Source organism: Pungitius pungitius, chromosome 1 (genome assembly GCF_949316345.1).
Source record: "Pungitius pungitius chromosome 1, fPunPun2.1, whole genome shotgun sequence".
Lineage (NCBI taxonomy): Eukaryota > Metazoa > Chordata > Actinopteri > Perciformes > Gasterosteidae > Pungitius > Pungitius pungitius.
This window is the reverse complement of record NC_084900.1, coordinates 9,298,348-9,319,691: the sequence shown is the minus strand read 5'-3', so window position 1 is coordinate 9,319,691 and position 21,344 is coordinate 9,298,348. Positions and strand designations below refer to the sequence as shown.

Here is a 21,344-nt window from a genome sequence, read left to right as displayed (position 1 = left end):
AGTTTGTTAAATAATCCTGAATATTGACTACATTTTCTGTTAACATTACTTTAATGTCTTCCGAACATCTCACAGTATGGGAGAGAGGGCCACCCTTCATCCCTACTTTACATCTATAAGTGCACATTAAAATGCCTGTCATACTTTGTGCTGCTCATCAGAGTAATTGTGCAGGGATGCGGCGAGGGAAATTACTAATTTGCTCTTTAATAGAAAGAGCGATGTGACCCAAGAAGTTTGTTAGATAAACATAACATCGTCTCACCTATCCGTACATCAGGAACCGGCGTTTGAAGGACTTTGTGACCCGCCTGAAGTGACATAATGAAACTTGTGTGGGTGCACTTGTTGTTCATCATAACTTTGCGACATCAGTAAAAGACAGCCGTACGGTATATTTAGAAAAACGTCCTCATCAAGATGTCAATCCTGCAACTTGTTTCCCCACAGGAGCACACAGGATGTGTCACTGCTGAGTCACTTTGGCTCCGGCAGGTGTTGATTGACAGCTGCATCGTACATAACAGTCTCATCATCTCCTTAAAAAAAAGATCCACAGGTCAGACACTAGACATCTGATCTGTGTACACACACACACACACACACACACACACACACACACACACACACACACACACACACACCCTCAAAGTGTTGTAAAAACCACCAAGAGCCTCCAGAACAGAATCAATGGTACTTTGCATTGATTCTTTCTAAGTCTCTACAACATTAGATGAAAGATGATCAGCCTTCCTCCAATAGATGTTTCCTCCTTTGGTGTTTGTATGATGGTAATCAAAATCACCTCTCAATGCTAAATTGGGTTGATTTCTATTGACTTTGGTTTTTGTTACACTTGATTGACATAATTTTCCGTCTCTGTGTGATCGAGGGACCCATTGTGTCTGAATTCCTCCACTAATTTGGTTTGTTTTCTCCTTTAGTTTGTCACTAGTCTATATCATCCTCAAAGGTGTTTTTGTAGATCGCTGGAATTTGTGATTGTTTGATATATGAAAGAGTGTGTTTTCTCTTTTTGTATTCAAACTTGTATTAATTTGTTAAGGACAGTGCTTTAATCAACATCAGAACAAAAAAATGATGGACTAATTTCCATTTTGTACTTTGCCAGAACGTTAAATCAGCCCTACCTGCAGAGATAAGATGAATCCCACTTATTAATTGCATTTCAGCACATTACATTTGCATAAATACATCACAAAGTGACACTGATAAATTAAATAAAAATCAACAAAGAATCAGAAAAGTCTTTATTAAAGTAGCTAGGCTCGTGTGTGTGTGTGTGTGTGTGTGTGTGTGTGTGTGTGTGTGTGTGTGTGTTACTCTGGCACACAGAAATGTTTCAAATCTATTTTTTAAGGCATGAGCAACCTGGCTGCTTCATGTTCTGCACATGTGTTGCGCTCGTGCACTCGCACATTCTCATCTGTCCATCTGTCCCGCTCCCCAAAGGCCGGAGGACTCGGCTGTGTGTCTCTCTCTGTCTCCGGTCCCGTGCATGTATCGAGCAGCCTCTCTCTCCACCTCCAGCTCCCTGAGTGTCCGTCCTACCTGAAAGAGGGATAACTTTTACGTGGACGTTTTCCCTTTCAATACCTGATCTCCTACCTGAATGCAGTGGAATGTATTTATTGCCATGATGTCTCTGTCAACCAACTATTTATTCAAGTGTCTCACATAAAACAACATTTTACAAGCTATCAATTTTATTGAACACATCGTGATAAAGTTATAACTTGCCTTTTGCCCAATAATCCTTTTTACTGATTTGTTTAAATGCGCAGCTCAATGCAACAGCTGTTAGCATCTTTATTTAGGCCAGCGGGATCGTGCCGCTAACAGCTTTCTTCTCGCTCATTTCAACACGCATTTCACCTTAAATATAGCATTGTCAGAGACACCAGAACAACTGTAGTAATAAGTATGGTGAAATACTACCACCTGAAACATTTAACACGTTTTTGGTCTATATAATTTGACTGATCAACTACCACATTTAAAGCATGATATCCTTTCCTTATGCCTACATGGAGTCTATACTACGTTGGGAAAGTGAACGCCAACCCCCTCCCTGCTGCCTCCTGTCTCTCCCTCTCTCTTCTCCTCTGCCCTTGCTGAGCCATTACTGATCCACACGAGGCCTCATCAGAACCAATAGCCTGTATCTAATCTGCTCCTGCTCCTGATGATTTCTGACTACACGGCTGCGCCCTTCCGCAGTATAAGTGACGTCCCCCAACTAAAAGACACACCATGACTGATCCCCTGTCCCGTCATCACACCCCCCCCCCCCTCCCCCACACTCCCCTGGTTACTCCCATCATTCATGCTCGTCACCTTTGTCCCCTCCCTGCTCACCTCAGCTCCCCGCCGTGTCTTGTGTCCCCTGCCTCCTCTGTCCTCATAGGCACCTTGTTTGGTGAACTGCAGAATATTTACTGCTTCTGTCTTCCTCATCATCCATTCTCCGTCTGACTCTGCTGGCAGGATTTGCTCATCTCCTTCCCGTTTTATTTCTTTCCCTATTTGGGGTTTCCATTAAAGATGAAATTGAAATCTGAAAACACACAAACAAACGCACCCACACACCGGCACTGCAGTGAACACGCGTCGACAGACGGCATATGAAAAAGCATAAAACCTCTCGTCCTACTTTTTCTGCTTTACCTTGTTCTGATCCTCTCGCTCAACATGCTCACTCTCGGTCCTCGCCTCCTCCACCTCCTCCCCTTCTCCGTCAGTTGTTTTGCGAAAGAGACGGTGTGATCCACGTTTTTGTTGTCTCAATCTGCCACTTTTGTACACATTTAAAACCACATCCTGCTCAGGCTGTCACCCCTGAGCTCATCTCGGCCCGCGGCGTGACTCCCGCCACCCCTCAAGACGGGATGTAGGAAGTGTTTAGAGCATAGCAGTGTGTGTGTGTGTGGGGGGGGGGGGAAGGCCGTCTTCAGCAGGTTAATGAGGCCAGGAGGCAGCTTTGTGCCGAGCTTCATCAGTATTCACCAGAGGTCTCCCTCTCTCGCTCTCCCAATAATATCCCACTCATTTGGGTCAGCCTCATCACCGGGCCTCTGTGAAGGGCATCCCCACACACACACACACACACACACACAAAGAAGAGCGAGTTCTGTGACAGTTTAATAGGAATACGGTCTCATCAAATGCTCACCGCCTCATATTCTCTAATCACTACCTGTGTGCTGCGCTCTTGGTCTCTTTTCTTCACTCTATCCGTCTCATTCAGCGCGGCCCTCCCTTCCCGTCTCCGAGTCTCTGCTGCCACTCTTGCTCTCTCTCTCTTGCTCTCTCCCTCTCTGCCGCCCACCCCCACATAGAGCGCGCTCAATTAAGATAAAGTGGCTAATCATATATGAATTACATTAACATCTCTAATAGCTACTGCAACCTAATGGTTCCTCGTTTGGACCCCGGTCACTTCAGCATATAGGCCGGCTTCCAACAAACGTCAGAACAGCAAAGAGACTGGTGTGTGTGTGTGTGTGTGTGTGTGTGTGTGTGTGTGCGTGTGCGTGCACGCACAGTGACTGTGGGTCCACACTAACCATGCCAGCTTCCACTGCCCATCGTATCATTTTTTTTAAAACTAATTTTACTTTCCCCACTTCTCCTCTCTCCTTTACACCCCTGACCTTTTCTCTCTCACTCCAAACTTCCAAGTGTGTTGTTAGTGTACTCTAACAACACACCTCCAAGACCACACTTCTCCATGTTTGATTTAAGACACACACACACACACACACACGGTGATTCTGGATCCTAGTCGGAATTGGGGGCCTATGATGAAATCATATGAAAGTCGTGGTTTAACATTTTCAACAACCTTCTAAAACAGTTGTAGAATATCTTACACGATCGCTTTTGCTGCAAGTAATTCCCTTTTTTTTAAATAATTAACGAACGGATAAGTTCAAATGGATAAAAGAAAAACGTTCCTGCCGATATGTATAATACAAAATGTTCTGCCTCTGGCGCAAGAGCCTCTCGACAGAGAAAATTATGTTGTAAGAGATTACTGTGATGAGAAAAGATTTAAACTGCATTAATACGCACAAGAAAACAAGTTAGGAGATGCAACGTTTTATTAAAAGGTAAACTTAACCTAATTTATCTACCACAGGTTCACAGGTGGGTCATATTCTCTTTTTCATTCTTGCCTGTTTAGCTGTTCATCCTCTTGTTGCCTGATGGTGCTTCTCTGCGTAGCGAAACTTCACCACGGAGGTGGTGGTGAACATCAACCCCCGTGCCCTGTCTCCCTCTTGCATTCAAAGAATGTCACACCACCAGATCTGTGACCGAAATAACAAAACTATTAATTCATACTGAGGGACATTTACGCGACTGAACGTCCATGGATGAACATGCGTGATGATGTACAGTGAATCATGGGCTACATTATGCATCATTTATCGGTGTGTGATTGGTCAACGTGGGCCAATTGGAGCATAATGATGAAAATATTGTAGGCAGCAGTGTGTCACTCTTCTGCCACCACACATTGCCATGTGACACTACTCAGTGTATAAATATATGTGTATAATGTGTGCTTTGGAAAACATCAAAGCTCCAGAATTATCTTGGCAGAAGGTGCGCAACTGGAAAGTAGAGTTTATTTGATTTGTTTTGAGATTTGTTTGTTTGCCTCTCAGTTTCCGCCCCATGACGGGTTCTGCAGCCTCCTCAGAAGCCCCTTCTCCAAACACACAGCCAACAGGGCCACCATTTAAACTAAACACGACACAGATGACATCCCCCCCCCCCCACGATACACCAGCTCCTCCACTGTCTAATTCCGTCAGAGCTTGCGGAGTGCGCAGTAGCAGAGGTCTTACATTAGCGGCTCAGCTTAATGTCGCGAGCCTGTGTAATGTTTCGGAGTGTGTTTGCGTGAATTATGTAGGTGTGTGACTTCATAAGGATGAGTTTTAATTAGTTATTTTTGCACCATCTCTCGCTCCACTCTGCGTGCCTTGTGTAAACAGTCAAATGGACACACGACTTAGCAAAGGTGTGTCAGTGTTCTTTGCTGACTCTTTTAAACTTGTGAAGTTTGCATGTGTGTGCACCTGCTTATACTTGGTCTGCATGTGCAGATTGCAGCAAACTCACGGAAAGTCTTCAAGATCGAAAGGTCTTGGTGCGTCTGTATAATATATCCTGAGTGAACAAGGTTTGTGCCTTTGCTTCGTAAAGCCTTCATCCTGCTCATCCCCATCACATGTAGCGACACAGATCTCTTTTCACGAAAATATATTATCGCCAAATAAATAGCAATAGACCGAGTCTTCACAACAATCCAGTATTTGTTAGCTGTGTTTTATGTTAATGACCTGACCTTTATGAGGTATGGAGGAATGGCTGCTTGTGACAGCGTCTGAAAAGCTAAACAAAGATAAAGATGTCGCTTTGAATGTCAAAATGTTCCACTGATCCTCAGACCAAGGTTGTGGGAGCAATCAAGTGTCATCTTCAAATTTCTGGATATTCCAAGTGCAAATATGTTTAACATACAGTCTAGAAGAGTCCTTTTTTATTCTTAACCTTCATGAGCCAATTCTAGCCCATTTTACTATTTTGTTATGCAGAGTATAACTCAAGTGGAAGGTTTTCTTTTAGAGTTTATTTCTGTTGTGTTTCTTTGTTGATCAGCTCCATTCCCCACTGAATTCTTTTTTATTGCGCGGTGTAGCATAGCAGTGTTTTTGTGGCTTAACAATAGCTGCATAAATGTATTAGCTAGGGGTTTTCAAGGACTAGTTTAGCGTAAACGCTGTGTGTGTGTGTGTGTGTGTGTTTAGACACTAATATGCCAGCTAGGGCGAATGGATGGTTGGTCAGCTTGCTACGAAGCGGATCCACAGAACGTGTTCAACAAAACCGAACGAACTCCAGAGAGAACCGAAGGTCAGCTGATAAGACAGCTGCAGATTCGATGTGTAGCACATCAGGAGGAATGTAAATACAACATGAATGCCAAAAGGATAAATTCCCTCCGAACAGAGCGATCTTAAACTTTTTCTTTGATGTCTTTGCAGAAAGACGAGAGGATTTACACTTTGTGGTTTTAATGGATACAAAGATTGCAGACTCCAGGGTGCCGTCATTAGAAGTATTTTTAGCTCTAGACCCACAGACTGCCTAAAACGCATTTCACAGTGGCAGCTGAAACATTTTATGGCCTTCCCCCCGGATGCACCAAATGCGTTGCTAATATCATAAAATGCACACCTTCCCTGAAATAAACATGATAAATAGATGCAAAGTGAATTATTGAAATGTAGTGAATTTGGTATTTGGATCACATATTCTGTAAATAGTTTTCATATCTTGACCACAAACTATTCCAGAGAGATCAGAATTCGTAACAAAAGTCATTGTCACCAAATGTTGGTCAATGGCCGACCTTTACTGGAAGGTTGAGGTGCCACAATAACCATTAAGGTGAATAAAGACATATTCATTAAGTATTATGTACTGCTTCACGTGGAGGAGTCTCGCAGCGTTTACGGACACACCGGTACAGAAAGGCATGTTGCTCTGTCACCATTACAATAAAAAATCGATTGGCCAGTTCTACCTCGTACCTCTGCTATGCGCCAGTCAGACAAAAAACATGACTGTTGTGTCCCACTGGGAAAATGCCCGGTGTGCCAGATGGGGCCCTGGTTAGCCCAGTCTGCTCCTACTGAAGTTTGCTCTGCTGCCTCCTGTCCAAGGTCTTCCTCTAAGTCTCGTTTCCCCCATGAATGCCTGTAGCTCTGTTCCCAAAGGACGATCCAGACCTTGCGTCCAGAAGAATCTCCTCTGTCCTGGCTCATCCTGTCCATTTTGCTCAGAATTGGCATTGTATTTGAAAGAAAATGTAAAAAAAAAACAGTTGGGTCGGATTCAGCACAACTTGTTTTGACAAGAAGCTAAGGGCAGGCCAACACTAAGGCAGGCGGAAATGGGTGTTATGATCAGGGATGTAGCATCCCTATAAGCTACCTCACAAACTAAATAATACAACAAAGGTTTAGCTAGAACACTAATAAAAAAGTGATGGTTTAAAAAGCCATCCCTGCTCAGTGTGTCCTCTGGTTGTTACGTCAGCTCGACGAGGGGAGGAAACACAACGAAGAAGATGGCGAAAAGCGAGTCTTCTCTGTGTTAAACATGGGTGTATTCGCCTTGTGGTTAATGTCAAGTGTGGCTAAGGTACCTGGCTCTCCAAGGGGTTAGAGAGTGAGAGCACTGCTCCTGTGATTAAAATGGTGGCGAACAGCCAGAGGGTGATAGTTGGCACAGATTGTGCTCCGTCTCCTCCCTCTCTGTTTCACCCTTCATCCCTCTCCTCTCAGTGCCGGCTGTCAGTCACGTCAGTCAGTGTGCTAATGACGCTCCCGTACAGAGCTCGGAACCCAGCGATACATCTGCCGTGCCAGGATATCTCTCTGTTCATGTGGGAGCACTTCACAAATGGCCTACTTTAGTGTACTTTGGTTTTCACACACGGTAAGCAATTTTACGATCTATAAACCTTCACTTTTTAGTGCATTACCGTCCCCTCCGTGCCATGCTGTGATCATGGATGCCACTTTTCTCCCACACCATGTTTGATTCATAACAAACCAATACCCGCACCTGCTATTTAGTCCAGAATACATCTCTGCTGGTAGCTCACAGTTATCTATTTGTCCATATGTCCAGTTTGTTAGAGGTGGTTAGTGCCACGTTTAAACTGTCAGTTACAGTGTGCAAGTGTAGTCAGTTTTATCCTGGATCTTATCAAAGCCGTGAAAGGTGGAAATGCTGCTCTGTAAGAAGAACTCAAGTATTTGCTGTTTAGTCATCTGGGAGATGCAAACTCCAGAAATCTTACCTTACCTAAAGTTATATGGCCGATTAATGACAAATTCCCTGTTGACTTGAGCTCCACTTTTGTATTCCTACTTTTGATATAATTACACACCCCGTGCCACCTCCTTTAGGACCTGGATGTAACTCCGCAATAAGCTGGGTTGCTTCTTTGACCAGACCAGCTCTGCATTAATGCAGATCCTCTCTGGAGCTCCACAGGGATCCGTGAGATGAATGGAGCTTTCCGTCGAACAGGTCCAGTCACTTCTTCTACCTTTCAGTATCGATGCTGCTAAAGACAGTAAACGCAGGTATGCGCTGTTCATCTGTCTTTGTTTTGTATCTGCTGTGATTTGAAGACTTTCCTTATGGCTCACAGACTCACTCTCCTTTTGTCTTGTACATTTACACCCATCTCCTTTCCCAATTTTTCTTCACCCCTCTGTTCACCCCTTTCAAAAGGTCAACAACATTAGTGTTTGAATTCTCCACGGCTGTTATTCATTTGACCTCACTATCTGTCAGTACAGTGCCGCTCTCCAGGGTCAGCCACATGAGACCCTTGTTATGGTTGCAGGGGTCGAAGTGCAAAATGGATATCCTTTCAAATAGTTTTTTTTTTTTCCCACGACCCACAATTCTGTTTGCATACATGTGTATGTGAGCCCTATACCTTTGGCATACACCATTAGAGCCATATCAGGTTATCAAAGGCTGCTGGGAATGATGAATGGCTTCCAGGTGCGGAGGTCTATGTGGTGATCGCCTATGGTAAGGGCTCTTGGCTCTCCGATCAGGGGAACACAAAGGGTTAAGTGGCTCAAATAGCCTTATAGCCTTGTAGCCCATCGCCTCCGGCAGTAGCTCATCAGCTTATTCCGCGGCATCTCCAAGGGTCTGCGTGGATGAGGTCTGGAGCTCAGGCAGGCAACTGGTGGAGGGAAATGGAGACGAGGCTTAATTTCCTCCAGACAAGAAGAGGGGCTGTGGGGGAAGAAGGGGAAAGGGCTCACAGGCTCTTTGGCTTCCTTCCTTTCCGCCACGAAAGGCCCGCTGTCCTCGGCCAGCAGAACCAGCTTTGTCTCCGTCAACAGCGTCGCTTTGCCCCTCTCCACATCCCCGTCACACGGCCCTGACCATTGTGGTCACAATAGTGCAGATTTAGCGTGTGAATAAACCTGGTCGGTGTCAAAGGTGTCTAATTCAGACCTCCCAGTAATTCCCACTCACTCCCACAAATCTCCCCAGAGTTCACTGAAAAGTCATGTGGCGTAAAAGGAGGGGAGGAGGCGGGAGAAAGAGGGAGCACATGAAAGCGGCGCCGTTGCATGCTGTCATCATCACGCCTGTTTCTAAAAGGTTCTCCGTCTCTGATGCGCGCGCCAAGCTGCAGCACTCAATGGCTGCTAAGATCAATAGTTTCCTGCCTCTGGGGCCGCCGTCATAAAACGTTACCGTTGGTCCTGTGGAAAAGAAAAGAAATCGAGTCGACTCTCTTTGCCGAGATGTTTTCCGTCTGTTGGCGCTACGCTCGCTTGCTTTGACGTTGATGCGTCTTGAGGGAATCGCCAATACTGGACTTGACGATGCATTTTACAAACTTCACTAGTGGCAGAGAATCGATCACACAGTACAACCCTAACAGAGAGCCTTTCGGGCAGGGGAGGGGTCAAAGGTCAGTCAGCTTTTAAAGATTACGTCTCCCGTTTGAGGAGGTAAAGGAAGAATGTGTCACAGATCAGGTGCTTTGTTTGGTGTCTCCGTCCTTTGTGATTAATTGAAAACATTTGTGTGTGTGTTGACTTTTAATGCGGTTTATGGTAATCGTCCCTTTCAAGTTTGTTTTTAGTTTTAAAATGAAATTCAGTCTTCTATAAATACCTCCTCTCCGTCCAAAAATAAAAAGACACTGGGGTTTTGCCACCAATGGCGTCAGATGAAAATCTGTGATTCTACTCGTACCGAATTCAGCCTGACACGGCATCTGTAAATAGTCACATTCTTACCCTTTCTACCTCTATTTTTCTCCCTCCCTGACTTCTGGATTCCTCATGTGAACCGACATGGGATCACCCCCCCCCCCCCGCCCCCGCGGAATTCAATTTGCAGTCTCACTCCATATCCAAAGCATGGTCAGAGCTGTGTGTTCAGTGTGACCCAGACAAGCAAGGACACAGTCTCAGCGTGGCTCTCCCCACAACCTCATTATAGCTGTGCCCTCAAGTAACAGATTTATCCTTAATTGGTGAGTTGTCCTAATTGACTTTAGCTAATTTATGGATTTAAATTATTTTTACCCCCTCTCCTAATTGAACCATACATTTTGGTTGTTTCCCTTGCTGCCGCGAGTTGTTAATGGCTGTACAGACGCTGAAGGTTTTCCACCGTCACATTCAGTTATGCACGGCATCCATAATGAAAATGATACAAATAAGGGCAATGTGGAGGGAAAAAAAGCGATAATTACATAAACAGCTCGGGCGTCCATTTCTCAAGTTGGTAGTCCAACCTAGGCATTAAAGGGAAGGCAAGGCAGAGTAACAAAAGCTTGACTTTTTGAAAGGTTCTATTTTCATGTCACACTTTAGGCCCTCTAGTACCAATTGAGCATTGTTTAAATGGCGCAGCCTGCGGCACTATTGTTCCTGACCATGTCCATCCCTGGTGTGACCACAGTGTACCATCTTCTGATGGCTACTTCCCACACCTCATATCATCTCAAACTGGTTTCCTGAACATGGCAATGAGTTCTCTGTACTCAAATGGCCTCCACCGTCACCACATTTCTTCAAAACTGCTTGATGCAATCATTTCGATTTGGACAAAAATCTCCGAGGAATGTTTCCAACACCTTGTTTAAAGTGACCACGAAGAATTAAGGAAGTTCTGAAGGCAAAAGCGGTCCAACCCTTTTACTAGCAAGGTGTACCCAATAACGTGTAGTTCAGTGCTGATGGCATTTTTGAAAAAATGGATCTAAAGAGCTTTTAGCATGTTTCAGCCATCTGCATATTGTCAGTGAGATGTGGGATTTAGTTTTTTCAGGTAGTTTAGAGAAAAGTAAAATAACTCAACTTGAACATGTAGATTTAGATCCTCTGGAGCTTATAAGAAGCCTAGGGCCTGACTGCAGCTGTTGGTTCAACCACCTACCTTTTGTGCCTTTTGTGGTATACTAGGGATTTTTTGTTGATGAGGTTTTGCATATATTATACAGGTGCAATGCCCTAATGCTCAATGCTCTAATTACATTGCATTTATTTTTTACAGAGTGGCAGAAATAGAAATACTCAGTATGACTGAACTTTAATTGTATGCACAGTAGTGTCAGCTCAACCACCAAAAACCACATACACATGGGGAATACAAGTGACCTGCCCAATGGGAGGCTCAGGTATAGTGATAAGTCTTGGGGAATAGAAAATTCTTTGAAAGTCATGTTGTGTGCTCCCTTCAGGGAGATTCTGCTTCATTCTGTCACTTTATTTCTGTGTGTACCGCGTATAAGTGCTATTTTTTGGAGTCTGAGCGTGCATTGTGTGTGTGTGTGTGTGTGTGTGTGCGTGTGTGTGCATGCGTGCGCATGCGTGCGCGTCTAAAAATCCATGATGGTGGGGAGAGGAGGTTGAGACGTGTCAGGGATGAAAGTGCCGCATCCCTCCTCGGGGCTGTCAGCCTGTTACCAGGTGTCACTTCAACTCATCTCGCCCACCTGCTTTCCAGCCCCCGCCAGACCGCTGCCACACATACACACACACACACACACACACAGACAAGAGGGGGGTGAGTGTGAACAAGAAAGGAGAGTGAGGGAAGGACATAGAATTGGAGAAGGAATGAGCAGATACTGTACCATCAAAGCCATGTGCCTAAATGATGGATTAAGTGATGTGTACTCCTCCATGGCATATGATCACCAGAACAAAAACCAGTGCCATGTCGTAGTCGCCGCAATGTACCGCCATGAGTTTCCTTCCATTCTCCCTCACAGGTTAATATAATTAAATTAGTCATTCTCAGACTCTTGGCTGCTGTAAAAGCTGATGTAAATCAGACTCAAAGTATCCTGTAGATGTTTCACAATAAAAGGCTTCCGGCCAACAAAAAGGATGATGTTCTCTGGGGTGCTGAGGGGGCTGTAATTTGAAACAGATGGAGGAAGTGTTGAATTTGCATCAGCAGCAAACGGCAGCAACAATAAATTAACATCGCAAATGGGGACGGCATCAGTCAGGCTGCTTACATAAACATGATCAGATTTACAGGAATTTGGAATGAATGTCTGTAATAATGGCCTGTTTGTCTCTTTTGTTGAGGTGAATAAATGTCCTGGCCTCTATTGGCGATAAGCAGCCGGCACAATTTGAAGTGGTTGTAGACTCTTCTTTAGGACAGGATGAGTTGTCTTGCATCATCAGCCAGCGAAAATCCGAAAGGATGTTGAGGTTTTGATTCCGAAACAATCCATCGAGTTTGCATTGAAGTGTTGAAGAACGAGACGAGGGTTTACCACACTTGTGTTTTTGTGTATGCCTGTGGAGAACAGAGAGGGTGGCTGAGGGGAGACCGAGATTAGGCTGCACTGCATGAGAGTGGCAGAGAGAAGTTGAGAAGGAAGGGCTCGATATCAAGAGCCAATTCCCATTTGGAAGCGATAAGGAAATAATTGGAATTGGAATTGATAACGGTATAGTGCCGTAGTTGACAGACATCAATAGCCTCTGAAATGCTGCGTTGTTGCTATCACACCGCTCGTTTAGCTGGTGTTTGGATGGAACATCAGGGCCGGCGCCCACTATATTTATGGAGGAACTTGGAGACGGCAGTTTGTTGTAACTCACAGGATCTGTAGAGTCCATCAGACGGTGGCCTCCAGCAGAGGCCGGGCCCATCTGCATTTTTGGGTACCTTCAATTCCGAGAACAAGGTTGTCTGCGGGGGAAAATGGTGAATTGCTCCCTGAGAGTTAGCAGTGAGTTACAGCCCTGACAGAGGAAGTCAAAGTGTCCCGGGGTCTTTGACACACGTGAGGTAAAGCAGGGTAAGCTTGAGGGTGGAGCTACATTAACATGTTATGTTGGGAGTTTAGTTTTCACCTTAGAACTCCAACCCTTTCACAAGTTAATTGTGACCTTTTTGCTGACTAAACATCTTTTATTCAGCATTCAGTTATTGTCAGCCCCAACCTCACCACACACTTCTGGATGCAAAAGATGCCCAAATTCTTCTTTACAGACACTAGTCGGTCTGTCCTTGTACTGGGATATATTGGTCGAGACGAGTATGAGACTTGTTTTACTGGTCCGCTTAGGGTAGTGACCTAAATGAGCCTAAATGAAACCATCATCATCAGAAGTCTAGAAGAGAGAATGGCACTTTAAAGTATGTGTTTTTCCTATAAATAGAGGCTTAGTAGTCTCTTCTCCGTCCTCTCTCAAGGTTTCTGTGGCTCCCTCTCACGCTCTCTCCCCAATCTTTACCCTTGTTAACACGGGGGTTTTGCGCAGAGATTCCATCCATCAGGTTTGTTTTCCCTCCTCCTTCTCCTCCTCCTCCTCTTCCAAACTGCCTCCCAAACAAGTAAACATTCACAACAATAAAAACTTCCCCACACATGTGGGACAAAAATAGACGATATGAGAAAGAGAAGGATTGAGACACCTCTCACAGCTATTTGCAGAATAGAGCTTCAGATGCTGACAGCCCTTTATCATTAGCTTTCATACATCTGCCTTGCCAAAGAAGCATTTTATATTCTGAGCCAGCCTCCATGTGTGTGTGTGGGGAGGGGGGGGGGGGGGGACTAAATCAATTCCAAATTATTGCACCTCTCAATAACTGATGGCCATGTCTAGGTGGAAGAAAAAATGATTAATGAGGATACTATGGACAATATGAGTAAGACACCCACCGAGACATTATCGGCTGCACGCTGACAGACACACACACTGTGTGACCGTGTGTGCGTCCACAGTTGCTGATGGTGATTGCTGTGGGCAAAGACGCATCACTGCTCCTCTTTGTGCCGAGGGAGTGGGGTTCAGTGTTTGTGTGTGTGTGTGTGTGTGTGTGTGTGTGTGTGTGTGTGTGTGTGTGTGTGTGTGTGTGTGTGTGTGTGTGTGTGTGTGTGTGTGTGTGTGTGTGTGTGTGTGTGTGTGTGTGTGTGTGTGTGTGTGTGTGTGTGTGTGTGTGTGAGAGAGAGAGAGAAGGTATGAAGTGGAACAAGTAGGTGAACGGGGGTTAATCGTAGTTTAGCTAAGAGTAAATAAACAGTGTGTAACCCAGCAATGCGAATGCCATCAGAATGCCAGTCATTCTACGCCACACACACACACACACACACACACAACACGCTGTCATGAATAAGGATGCATCCGGTGCGGCCGACGAGCAGCACACACACACTCTTAAGAACATTTTCACTATAAAATACCAAACTGCATCTGATTTTTGAGGATTTGTAGCCTTTCTTTTTTTTCCAATAGTTGGTCAGCAGGGGTGGATTTAATGCGCTACGGTCCGACACTCTCTACCAATAAAAGATTTAATGCAGAGTACACAGCGGCAGGAAGAAAGGGGGACAGCAGCGGCGCACCAAAACCCCTCACAATCCAGTTTCAACAAGAAAACACACATCTGCTGATGTTAAGGTCAATAAGCAGCTTTTTACCTTCGTACTATCATTGCAGGAGCGACTTGATCTTTTAATAGTGCAAGATACAGCATCCGATCTGCATTTTTCAGAATACTGGGTCAAATGAGTTGTGTCCACATTACAACTCACAACCACCAAAACAAAAGAACAACCCCCCCCCCCCCCCCCTTTCTACTCATAACGTGGGAGCCAGCAAGGTGCACGTGAATGCATTAATGTCTGCGCTCTCTGAGTAGCCATTCTACTTTTCCTAATAAGTGCTTTTAAATTGTCCCGGTGTCAGTATGCTAATCCGCGCTTAATGTCTTTTAAAACTCTTTAGTCTCTCTTCTTCTGGCAAACATGCTTGAGTGCTATGGTCTTGGGCAGACAGTTTTTTTTTATTTTTCTCTAAAAATCAAGTTAAATGACCTTCGAAGCAGGTTGTGATGTTTCATGATGTTCAGTTTTGTTTCGAGCGAGCCGACTGTAAAGCACTACTTCAACTCAATTTAGTTTGATGTTTTCTTCAAATTTAAAATGAAATAAGGTATGATTTGAAAATTCAGTCACACTTTGTCCAACCATTAACATGGCATAGAATCTACCCAATGGACAGAATAAACTACTGTACTGCTGTAAGAAACACCACCATAGCACAATTCATACTTTTTTCATTCTAAAAAAAAAAGCCTGTAGCCAGAGCTAAGGAGCTGTTTCTCTGAACATATAGAACTGGGTTTATTTGAAAAACCCAGAAGGTTGTTTAGCAACACTTACAGCTGCTCTCAGGGTATTTCCAAAATCCTCACACTCTTATAACCATCTGGCGGAAGAACTATTCTGTCTGGTCTTATAGATGGAAAAGGCTGTTAAAGCATGGCTCAACTATTCTTCAACAATACCAAATGCTCGGGTCTGTGAATCCAATGCAAACGTAGCGGACGGGCTTTAAATGGGTGTGTGGTCTGACCCAAACCACCGACATGTCATCCCCTGGATGGAAACAAGCTCACGAGAGCTGAAGAACCAAAGAGACCACTGCACACAACCTGCTTTTAGACCCCCAGGGCTCGTCTGGCTTTATCTGCAAACGAAGCTTTGCTGCCTTAGTGTGTGTTTATTAAGAGAGCGGCGGGGACCCGCTGCGAAGCATCCGATTCAGTCGTTTATCTCCTTCTGTTCCCGGGCCAATGGGGATCACACTGAGCATCCATACAGATGCATCTAAATAAATGAATTGGTCTAATACATTTGGGCAGAAAAATGTATAAACACACTTGCTTACAAACCAAAGGCCTGCGTACAAAGAGCTACTGTCACACCCCCCCCCCCAGCCCAAATGGCTGTTTTATGTTGTCAGTCATCTCCTCGCAAAACATACACTTACCCGCACTGACAAAGAGTTCCATCTTTTATTATCTTGCCGCACAACAAAGCCCAAATTCATGTGTGCTTTCTATCTTACTCGTAATCTTCCTCACAGCACTCAGGCTGCACTCTGGGGAGTCGTCTCAAAACAGTAAGCGCAGCTCCTCGCAAGCATAGAGTACACTGTGTTGGCTTGTGTGCACGCATACACGTACCTCATTACACACACACACACACATATCATTAGTCATTACACACACACACACACACAGACACACACTCCCTGATGCCTCGTCCCTGGTGCACTTGATAGCTGGTGATGGTAGCCATTGAGAAGCAATGTTCCAGATCTCTGTGTTGGGCTGTTATTATATTAGCAGCCCCGATTCTATCCCCTTGTCTCTTTCTCTGCAGCTCTCCGCCCCATAACTCCGGATTTCTTCCTCCATCCACCTCCCTCTCCTCCTTGTTTCCCGCTCTGTCTGTTGTGATTTAGTACTTACAGTGTTTACTCTCCAATGCCGCAGCAGAAACCAGGGAAATTATAACTCCCAAACCAGGCCCAGTCTCTCTCCTAATTACGGCCATTGATTTGTGTCTTTGTGGCGTCTTCAGTGGGACCTTGTTCACCAGCGTCACCGGATCCCAGCGCTCAGGGCGGCTCAACACTGCCATCCAGTGATGGATTAAACCGCTGATGCGTAACAGAGAGGGTGGAAGCAGATATGCTTCGATCCCATGTCATGTGACTGAGTTACACGCTTGTCTCGTTGTGCAAACGCCGAGAGCGTACCCGAACCGCGTGGGTGATTTTCCTTTCTGAACTGCCGCGTAGCTCAATGGCGAGATCGCAGTCAACTCAGTACGCACAACATACGAGGGAAAAAAAACTCGTGCTCTCGTTTCCGTGTAACCTCAAGGTGACCGAGTTAGTGGGGTCTCGCTCTTTGTGTGTGTGTGTGTGTGTGTGTGTGTCTCTCTCTCTCTCTCTCTCTCCCCTCCCTGTGGTCCTTCTGCATTACCCTGGGCGGAGCCCGGTGGAACGGAGTGCCGGCCCCGCGGCTGGTTGAATGCAGGACTGCCCCCCCCGACCATCTGCTGCACATTAGAATGAGACCTCCAGCCCAATTCAATTAGCAGCCCGGGCCAATGCCACTGATTGGGCAAAGGGGGAGGGGGGGAGGGAGGGGGGGACGCTAAAGTCAGCCCCTGGCTCACGGTAAACACTGTGGAGGGGGTGGGAGGGAGGGGCACATGTTTGTGGTGCCACAGAGGGGAGGAAAGGCAACGGGATATGCAACACGTTAACATTTCTACCATGTTGTTGAGAGAAAATGTATAAAAGTTTGATTATCAAATGAAGAGGCGGTATTAGTGACTGCTAATTAATGTGACGTCATGTCCCACGTTTGATTGGCAAAGTACCCGTTAGCATTGTATCGCCCCGTTACTACACCAGCCAGAAATTATGAATGAAAATCTAAGTGTGTTTTCTTTTAACAGAGGTGACAGAGGAAACAAAAAGAGAAAAGATTCCTCCCAACTTTTGTGCAAAAGTTGAAGAACACAAAGCTGATTGGATCTGTCCTTCTAGATAAGCAACAAAGACGGATGGAAACAACACAGGACTTGAGTTCCACAGCTGCTCTCCTGATGATAATGAGCAAATTAAACATCCAAAATACTTACAGAACTAGGAAACTAGTGTCAGTGTAAATAAGCACGTATGCCTCTAATGACTGAAAGTCACCTTATATTATAATTCTGCTCTCCTAAGTCAATAGTGATTTTAATCAAAAAGTGCATATTGGAAGCTCCAAATGTTTTGTTTTGTTTGACCTTATCTTTAACGACAAATGATTGCAAGGGTGTCCAACCTATGAATTAGGGTGATTGGAGTGGGTGTGTGTGTGTGTGTGCAAGCAAACACGCGTGTTTCCTCTGCCTTGTGTTTCTCCCACAATCCCCAATATGAAACATTGAATTTCTGATGTCTGAGAAACTTGACTTGACTTCACTAGAATTATGTTGATTAGCGGACCTCAACAAATAGTTAAAGGAGGACATAAATGCAGGTCCTGCTAACGCACAGCTTGTACCACAGTGTACCGGTGAGTTCAGGTAGCCTTATAACTTTGTTAATCCCGACCTTATACCTCCCGCCACCGTCAGATCAAAATTGTATTAGTCTGGATCCCGCCAGGCTGCTTCCAGTCACTAGTCCCCACAGTGTTAAAGAAATAGTGTGTGTGTGTGTGTGTGAATGATATACTTGTACACAAACTTTGGTCTAAATGGAAAACAGGTGGAGGTTTGTCGAATATTTCTGTAGCCCAGTGAAATCTACCCTATGTGGTGATAGAAACGGTTCGCTAACTCTCCAAAAAACTCAAGCATATACAGAAATACACAAATAGTTGTGCACCAATTTACCTGCCTAATCTGCCCAATCTGCAGAGCATATCCAAGTATATTGACGTGGTGGCAGCAGGACGCATTCTTCCAGTGGAACATACTTCTTCTCGTACATGTTGGAGATGCTGTCAACTGTGCTCAAAGCCTTTGGAGACCTAATGCACAAAAACATTGGCTCATATAAACAGTGAGCTGTGTGAATATGTTTCTAATTATCTGCAGGATATTTCTCTGATTTTTAACTCATGCCAGACTAGCAACTCTGACAAACGGAAACTTAAACAGTCCAGCGATTGTGTATTTTCCTCGAGCATTCTGCATGTTCTGCACGCCAGCATTTTTTTTTTTCTCCCCTCGTGCTAGAATTGCAAAATATATTGAATAGTGTTTTCCTTCGCTTGTTTTTTCCCCCTACACACAAAGGTGTGTGCCGGGATGCTGGTTTGATTCAGGAGCAGCGAGGGCACCTTGTCAACTCCCTTTTCTCATCTCTCACCTGTTCTTCACACCACAGAACACCCCGCAGTGGATCAGCACGGCATGCTGGGCAAACATGCCTTCAGGCAGGTGCCACTCACACACACACACCCACACACACACACGTACAAACTCGCACACAGGAGGCATTTTTTGAAAGTAGCAAACACACGGTGGGCTGGAAACTTAGAAAATATCATCCCCCTTTTAATGTTTTAAAAGATCCCCACAAGCGAAGGAGAGGAAAAGGACGACAAAGAGAGGCTGCAGACACACAAAGGTTTACAGACACACTCATCGGAGCCGCCATTCAGCCGAGGATGCTGCAGAACTCGTGTGAAACCCTTCAAGCCTTTCTGGGTGCTGGAAAACACGCACACACAACCAGACTAAACAGCATGGCAGTAATGACTGTTTATCATTTTGTGTGTGTGTGTGTGTGTGTGTGTATGTAATCCCCCCCCCGCCCCCCCATTGTTTTGCCTCTTGGCTAGATTCAACCACGAAGCCGGTATTATGGGCCAACAGGCTAAACCTTGGCCCGGTGTGCTTAAGTATCCAGATCGATCAAGGTCTCGCACTACATGTGGCCCATGAATGAGTTGGGGGGGGTCTTTTTGGAACCGAGGAAGGGAGAACATCTCTCCTCCTTCTCATCTCTTCTTGGAGTTGCACGTGCACAATAACAATCAAGCACCTGCAAGAAAAGGACATTATTAAAATGATAAAACAGGAGTTTGGTTTTTTAGACACATTGAACATAAAAAATCACTAAAGTGAATTACTAAACTAAAGTAATGTATAAACTGGCTTTGGACATATGCTTATGTGTTTTCTCTTTAACTCCATGGTTCAATATTTCTTTATCTTAGCCATAATTTCCATTAGTTATGATTTTATTTTATACTAACAGTAACAGCTGACAAAATCACTACCATTGAGACGCAGGGCAAAGCAGGATGTAAAACCCCTGCTATACTTCTCTGTTTATGAAGGGGAAGAAAATGGGAGTGAGCTCAACCAAAGTGTCGGCATCAGTCCCTCGTTGCGAAGGAATATGAGTTTTGGTTGCGAGGGGACGCGCACTTTAAGATGTCTGTAGATAGTGAGAAATTGATATTCAGGAGTGTGGTGGCATGATTGATTTTTACTTTATTTTGTCTTTATTGTGATTAAGTAGTTTGGATTTGTCAGGTATTTGCTATGCCGGATTAGCCTGAAACGTTTCCATCTGTTTAGCTCATCCATAAACTATTTCTCAACCCATTGGAAATCAGGAATCGTTTATTGCCATAATAGGTCAGACATACATGGAGTCTGACTTGGCGGTTTGTACATGACGGCAGACGGTACGACGATGGACAACAGGCAAAGGAAGGATTACTAGTAGCTGAATGCTGAGGGTATAGGATGCGAAATGTGTGCTGTGTATTTTAATGCAAGTACGTAATGCTGGCTGACTAAATGAACAAGGGCACCCTTCAGGAAGGTAGCGAGATGGAGAAAGGGAGGCCTCAGCCTCCTCCCTCCATGCTCAGCACACACTGGAGGTCAAGTATCCCGCTCCACAGCCTCCATTTCACTCGAGGGCCTCCTTCTTTTTCTTTCCCTGCTCTCCCTTTTTTCTTTTTTCTTCCTCTTTGCTTTTCCTCGGCTGCCTTTTTATGGCTTCTTTCTTCTCTATCAGATGCAGACAGTCTGTATTCAATGCCACGGCTGAGACCGCTCTGACTCAGTGACCGCTATCTTTTTCCTCAGCCTAACACGCGTACATAGTGTACGCAAAGGCCTACACTAAAATCCATTTTTAGAGGACACAAAGGGCAATTGCAGGCTATTATTCACTCTCAAACACACACACACACACACACACACAGACACACACACTCATCTAGCCCTACCTCTGTGTCCTCTTTGCCCTGTCTGAAATGTATTGTTTAGGTAAATGAGTCTGTGCACCCAGCGGGGGAATCAGCATGAATAAGAACCTGAATGCATTACCCCATTACTCTCTCTCTCTCTCTCTCTCTCTCTCTCTCTCTCTCTCTCTCTCTCTCTCTCTCTCTCTCTCTCTCTGGCCTCTGCCTCGCTCTGCACCCACAGTCCTTGAGAGCTCAAATTGACATTGGAGACCTGGTTATTGATATGTGGGTAGTTTGTGTGTGTGTGGGTGGGGTTGGGGGGGGGGGGGGGGTTATAAGGGCTTGTGTGAGTCTGGATGTGTTTGTGTGTATCTCTCTTGTCAATTGTGTTTTTGAGATGTTGTGCGTTTTATGTTGAGAGAAAGCTGTGTGTGTGTGTGTGTGTGCCCCCATGCAGACTGCCAGGCTCTCTAATTGGATACATAGAGTGGAGCATGCAGACTCGGAACAGGAGGAGATAAAAGAAAGGTTGTCTTTCTTTACATCTGCTGAAAACGTTACACTGTGCCAGTGTGTTTGTGCGTCTACATCACGCTGTCTGTCTGGGCTCACGTGGACATGCCTTTGTGTGCATCTGGGGATTTGTTTTCACCCGCCTGTGTAAAGCTCACCTGCATGTTTTTCTTTGTTCCCTTTTCCTT

At 45.0% G+C, this 21,344-nt stretch overlaps 1 long non-coding RNA gene across 1 annotated transcript; it reads right to left on the bottom strand.

Annotated features, from left to right (window-relative positions):
* Window positions 1-1,424: 1,424 nt before the first annotated feature.
* On the bottom strand, window positions 1,425-2,888 carry LOC119222765 (uncharacterized). The gene is made up of 3 exons (XR_005120824.2): window positions 2,689-2,888; window positions 2,380-2,578; window positions 1,425-1,572 (listed from the first exon to the last, which is right to left on the bottom strand). It is a non-coding gene; the product is annotated as an uncharacterized LOC119222765 (long non-coding RNA).
* Between the last annotated feature and the right edge of the window lie 18,456 nt (window positions 2,889-21,344).